The 6,324-nt window shown below is 48.2% G+C and overlaps 1 protein-coding gene across 3 annotated transcripts in view; it reads left to right on the forward strand.

Moving 5' to 3' along the window:
* Positions 1 to 633: 633 nt before the first annotated feature.
* The window catches only part of ZBTB8A (zinc finger and BTB domain containing 8A), a 55,817-nt gene continuing 50,126 nt past the window's right edge, over positions 634 to 6,324 (forward strand). For 2 of the 3 annotated variants that reach the window (XM_032246768.1, XM_032246773.1), the window contains exon 1: positions 638 to 1,061. The gene's annotated coding sequence lies outside the window, so the exon portion shown is untranslated. Of the gene's footprint in view, positions 1,062 to 6,324 lie in introns of all 3 variants that reach the window. The other variant, XM_032246769.1, reaches the window with a different exon arrangement.

A 6,324-nucleotide genomic window follows, 5' to 3' on the forward strand; every position in this document is an offset into this window, starting at 1 on the left:
ACATTAAGAAACAATTGTGACTATCTTGTATCCTCAAAATGCATAGCTAATTATTCCTGAAATCAAAGTTACAAACTGTCTAATATGACTGACTATGAACAGGAGAGGAATCCATTAAAAGTTAAACACAGGTTTTGATAATTTGAACCTTTTTCCTCCAGTTTTACTAAAACACAATACTTTTCAGTACCTGACGCCAGCATAAGAAACAAGAAAACTAGTTTATAGAGGTAAGGCTTCTATTGTAACAATGAAAATCCATTAATTTACTATTTTAGCAAATGTATAACCTGATATCTGTACGCTAAATATTAGAGACGTATATTTGTCAGAGGGAGGCTTGGTGTACAATGAATGCTTGTATTGGAAAAGACAAAACTTGCTGTTCCTACTAATTTTATATTTTCTCTGGACTTAACTAAGAATTATGTTCTCTTAGCGTCTCTGGGTTTTCCTCTTCAAATGAAATGCTTGTGCCCTGTAGAGGTTTAGAAAAGGTTATCCTCAACTAAAATAACTGCTTCAATACAAGGGAAAATTTTGTGGAACTCTCTTGCATTTGACGTTGCTAAACTTAAGTACAATAATGTCACATGTACTTATACAGTAATTGTGGGCACGCCTAAGTCCCTCCCTCTTTCCTAAATTCCCCAGATCCTAGAAATCCAGCCCTTCTGCCCTCCGGAGGCGCCTTTCCCAACGTAAAGTACAATTTTAAATTTCAGCTCCTGACTAAAATCATGATCCGCAGTCAACTGCTAGAGAATCTGGGCACCTCGGTGCCTCTGGAGCGTGCAGCGGGTGTGGGCAAGGGCAGGGGGAGTGGGCGAAGCTGCTGGTTGGTGCCTGAAATCTGTGCGTTGCCCCTTTAATTGTGTCCCCAGCCCTCGGGCGTTTCTGTCCAACGCCCACGTCAGCAAATACCTTTTGTTTCTCTCACGTTGGGGCTACTTGTTTTAGGGCGCAAAGGAACGGCCTCGAAAGGGGGTCCTTCCCCGGCCGAGAACCAGGAATCTTCCCCCGGCCCGCGCGCGCGACCGGCCGGTGCGCCGCGGCCCGCGGTAAGTGGCAGCGCGCGGCGCGGCGCGGGCGGAGGGCGGGCGGGCGTCGGGGCTGCCCGGGACCCGCCGCGAGCCTGGCTGCGGGCGGAGGCGCCGCGGGCTCTGACCGCCCGGGCAGCGGCGGTGCTGGGATGCGGGCCCCGGGCGCGCCGCCCCCAGACGTCCCCGGGCCGGGAGCGTGGCGGGAGGCGCCGAGGCGAGCGGGCGCCATTTGCAGCCCGGGGCGCAGCGGCGGCGGCGGCGCCGGCTCCGAGGGGCTGGGGGCGGCCACGGAGGAGGCGCGGGCGGCGGCTGGCCCGGCCCGGGGCGACGGCGGGCGTTGGCGGGCACCGGCTCCCGGCTGCCCCTCCCCGCCTGCCGGGCCGGCCCCTCCTGCGCGCCCGGGAGGGGCTGCGGGACAATGGCCGCGCCGTCGCCGCCCGCGCCCGCCTCGCCGCCCGGCCCGGCCCGGCCCGGCCCGGGGAAAGGCGGGAAGGCGCGCGGAGCCTCCTTGTGGCTGCGGCGGGAAGGCGACAGGGATGGCGCCGGGCGTGTCTGGAGCCGTCGGGCGCCGGGGACTCCGGAGGGGCTCGGGCTGCGCGGCGCGAAGACGGGCGGCCGCCGGGGGGGCGCGCGGGGAGGGCAGGGCCGGGGCCGGAGCTTCTGCAGGCGCGGCCGGGGGCGCTGCCGGGGAGCCTGGCTCCCAGGGCAGTAGCCCGAGTTTCTCGGTGCAGCCTCCATCCTTGGTTTTATGTCAAGATGCGACATCTGGGCTTAGAACCGAGGGCGGACTCACCGCGCCTAACCAATGTTCAGCTCCAACTATTTGCTTCTGGACGGAACCGTACATGCTCATCTTTACCCATGCGGACCGCTTCTTTTGTGAGTTAGTCAGCGGCTTGTTCCCTTCCCCTTCAGATGCGCTTATTTACCGCTGATTGTTCAGTGGCCCTACTCCACGTCATTCCAAGACGCGTTAGGAAGAGGTAGATTCACACCTGGCGGGCTTCTGACCACACACGTCAGTATCACCTCTGTGCTTGATGAACCTTTATATTTGCAGAAATTTAAATGGAGTGCTTTCACCTATATGAATTATTTCACTTAATTTCACCTAAAACAACCGTCTAGTCAGGCTGACAGTAATTCCACTTTGCAGATGAAGGAACACGTGTGAAGTGTGGGGTTTCACCTCCAGACCAGGGGTGACCATAGCCGCCCAGGGCCTCCTGTTCCCGCCCTGCCTTCCCTCCTAAGGCGCCTCCAGAGGAGTCTTCAGAAGGGCCAGTTGCACCACAGCGCTTCCCTGCTCTAAAAACTTAACTGATATTTTTCAGAAAAGCCTCCAAAATCCTCAGCAAGCTTCTGCTCCAGTCTTATCTCCTCCATGCCTCAGGTATGGATGCGTTTGTGGACTGGAGCAAGAGCCCCTCACTGATAAGCAGGGATCAGACATCTTTATTCCTGGGAACCTCTCTGGCCACACAAGTGGCAACTGGGAAGTGAGAATCTGGCTTGGGGCCCTTGGCCAAATGGGTGTCTGGGTGGATTGTCCTGTAAGATGTCAGCAGGAGACTCCAGGAAGGAGGCCAAGCCCCTAGACCTTATCTCATAGCCCTGAAATCACCAGCTTTGCTGTTGATAATGATTTGGGACCAGCAAAAACTTTGTAAGATATAGTAATATTGATTCATCCTATATCATTTAAATCTGATTTTTAGATAAAACAATTTCTAATAGGCTTAGTTAACTCAGTGACACAATGATATGTTAATCATATTTAAAGGATTTGATGTGTTTGATTGCCTTGAATGAAGCTTTTGTCACTTTTCTGCTCAAAATTGGTCAGTGGCACCCGTTCTTATGCAGTTTAAAAGCCAAAAGCTGCATAATAGTCTACTCAGCCTTACAGCACCTGGTCTCACCGTGTCCTGCTCCTCTCATGATCTGCCTTACCCTTCTGACTCCATATCCCATTGCTTCCCCCCATGCCTCCTTGATGTTCTCCCAATGCCTCCTTGCCTGCTCACCTCAGGGCCTTTGCACTTGCTGTTCCCTTTGCCTGAAATACTCTTCCCCAAGACACCCACGTCACTCTCTTACTTCCTTTGGACTTTATTCAAATGCCATCTTCTCAATGAGGCTTTCCCAACTATGGTTCTGATTCTCTTAAGTGTTTTTAATAATTATAAATCTTTTCTGTCTCAGGCCATTTGTGCAGCTATAAAAATACTTTGGGACTGGGTAATTATAAAGAACAGAGGCCGGTCGCGGTGGCTCAAGCCTGTAATCCCAGCACTTTGGGAGGCCGAGGCGGGTGGATCACGAGGTCAAGAGATCGAGACCATCCTGGTCAATATGGTGAAACCCCGTCTCTACTAAAAATACAAAAAATTAGCTGGGCATGGTGGTGCGTGCCTGCAATCCCAGCTACTCAGGAGGCTGAGGCAGGAGAATTGCCTGAACCCAGGAGGCGGAGGTTGCAGTGAGCCGAGATCGCGCCATTGCACTCCAGCCTGGGTAACATGAGTGAAACTCCGTCTCAAAAAAAAAAAAAAAAAAAACATAAATTGATTTCTTACACTTCTGGAAGCTGGGAAGTCCCGGCAGTTTGGTGTCTAGTGAGAGCTGCTCTTGGCTTCCAAGATGGCACAATGTTGCTGCATCCTCTGGATTGGAGGACTGCTGTGTCCTCATGTGGCAGAAGGGATGGAATGGCAAAAGAGGTCAGACTTACTCCCTTAGGTCATTTTATAAGGGCGCTAATTCCATCCATGAGGGCAGAGTCTTCCTGGCCAAAGCACCTCCTAAAGGTGTTACTGTTGCAATGGGGATGAAGTTTTAACATGAATTTTGGAGGGGACACAAATGTTCAAACCACTGCTCTTGAATCTTGACTTATGATTTTTTGACTTTACAGTGGGTTTAATGGGGTATTAAATGGATTTTAAACTTATAATGTTTTCAACTTACAATAGGTTTTTTGGGATGTAACCCCATCATAAGTTGAGGAGCATTTGTACTTAATTCTAAATCTTCCCAATGCTAAAGGATCATTTATCTGTTAAAGAATACAATTACCACTCTAGTTAGCAGAAGTTCTTTATGACTCAGGAATGTTTGCTAAGCAGGCTAACAAGATTCGTTTTGCTGACCCTAATGGGACACATTAAATTTTAGATTAATGACTATATATCTTTAAAAAGTTGATTTTCTCGGCTGGGCACAGTGGCTCACCCCTGTAATCCCAGCACTTTGGGAGGCCAAGGCAGGTAGATCACAAGGTCAGAAGTTCCAGACCAGCCTAGACAAGATGGTGAAACCCAGTCTCTAGTACAAATACAAAAATTAGCCCAGCGCCAGGGCGGGCACCTGTAATCCCAGCTACTCGGGAGGCTGAGGCAGGAGAATGGCTTGAACTCTGGAGGCAGAGGTCGCCGTAAGCCAAGATCACGCCATTGCATTCCAGCCTCAGTGACAGCGAGACTCTGTCTCAAAAAAAAAAAAAAAAAGTTGATCTACTCAACCACAACCTTAATTCAAGTTACACTCGCTACCTAAATCTTCAGTCATAAGAAATACATGTCTTTTGCTTCTATTCCAAGGACCTTCGAACTTAATGGTTCCTAAAATGTGTAATTTTCTTTCCTAACCACCTTTTTAAAGATCATTGAACTTGATAGAAATCTTGAATTCTGTTATATTCTTGGGACTATTATAATATTTAACTCTTACGGATATTAAAATGGCTCCATTTGGATTTTGGATGCCCCACATAAATTGGTCTAACTTGCTGTTTCAACGTATAAAGTCACTGTACTGAAAGAAGAAAATCTGAAATGTATTACCCATTGTTAGGACCTAATCACATAATTCTGGAAATAACTTAAACCTTTTTTGATGACTCAAGAATACTATGAATATAAGTTATATTAAAATCCTATTAATGTAAATATCAAGTTATAACTGACTCCAATGTATAGGACAATTCTTTTTTTTTTTTTTTTTTTGAGTTATAACTTTTTTTGGGGGAGGGGGATGGAGTTTCATTCTTGTTGCCCAGGCTGGAGTGCAATGGTGTGATCTGGGCGCACTGCAACCTCCACCTCCTGGGATCAAATGATTCTCCTGCCTCAGCCTCCCAAGTAGCTGGGATTACAGGTGTCCACCACCACGCCCAGCTAATTTTTGTATTTTTAGTAGAGTTGTGGTTTCACCACGTTGGCCAGGATGGCCTCAATCTCTTGAACTCATGATCCACCCACCTCGGCTTCCCAAAGTGCTGGGATTACAGGCATGAGCCACTGTGCCTGGCCAGCTTGAGGTTTTTAAGGTTTACCCATGTTGTAGTATGTATAATCATATGTCACTTAATGATGGAGATACGTTCTGAGAAATGCATTGTTAGATGATTTTTGTCATTGTGTAAACATCATAGAATGTACTTTTACAAACCTAGATGGTATAGCCTACTACACAACTAGGCTGTATGGTATAGCCTGTAGCTTCTAGGCTAAAATGCTGTATAGCATAATACTATACAATACTAGGCATTCATACCCAGGCTGGGCGCAGTGGCTCACACCTGTAATCCCAGCACTTTGGAAGCCAAGGTGGGCAGATCACGAGGTCAAGAGATAGTGACCATCCTGGCCAACATGGTGAAACCCCATCTCCACTAAAAATACAAAAATTAGCTGGGCATGGTGGTGTGCACTTGTAGTCCCGGCTATTCGGGAGGCTGAGGCAGGAGAATTGCTTGAACCTGGGAGGTAGAGATTGCAGTGAGCTGAGATTGTGCTACTGCACTCCAGCGTAGGGCATAGAGCAAGTCTCTGTCTCCAAAAATAAAAACATAGGAAAGGTACAATAAAAATATGGTATTATAATCTTATGGGACCACTGTCGTATATGTGATCAGTTGTTGACCAAAATGTTGTATGGCACATGACCATATCAGTACTTCATTCTTTTATGGCTGAGTTACATTCCATTGTATGGGTATACAGATATTGTTTACCCATCTGTCCATTGATGGACGTTTGGCTTTTTTCCACGTCTTAGCTGTTATAAACAATGCTACTATAAATATTCGTATATCAATTCTTTGTATAATTCGTATACAATTTCTTTTTTTTTTTTTTTTTTTTTTTTTTGGGACGGAGTTTCGCTCTTGTTACCCAGGCTGGAGTGCAATGGCGCGATCTTGGCTCACCGCAACCTCCGCCTCCTGGGTTCAGGCAATTCTCCTGCCCCAGCCCCCTGAGTAGCTGGGATTACAGGC

This window comes from Sapajus apella, unplaced genomic scaffold, assembly GCF_009761245.1.
Source record: "Sapajus apella isolate SASKATOON/1434 unplaced genomic scaffold, GSC_monkey_1.0 scaffold62, whole genome shotgun sequence".
Taxonomy (NCBI): Eukaryota; Metazoa; Chordata; class Mammalia; order Primates; family Cebidae; genus Sapajus; species Sapajus apella.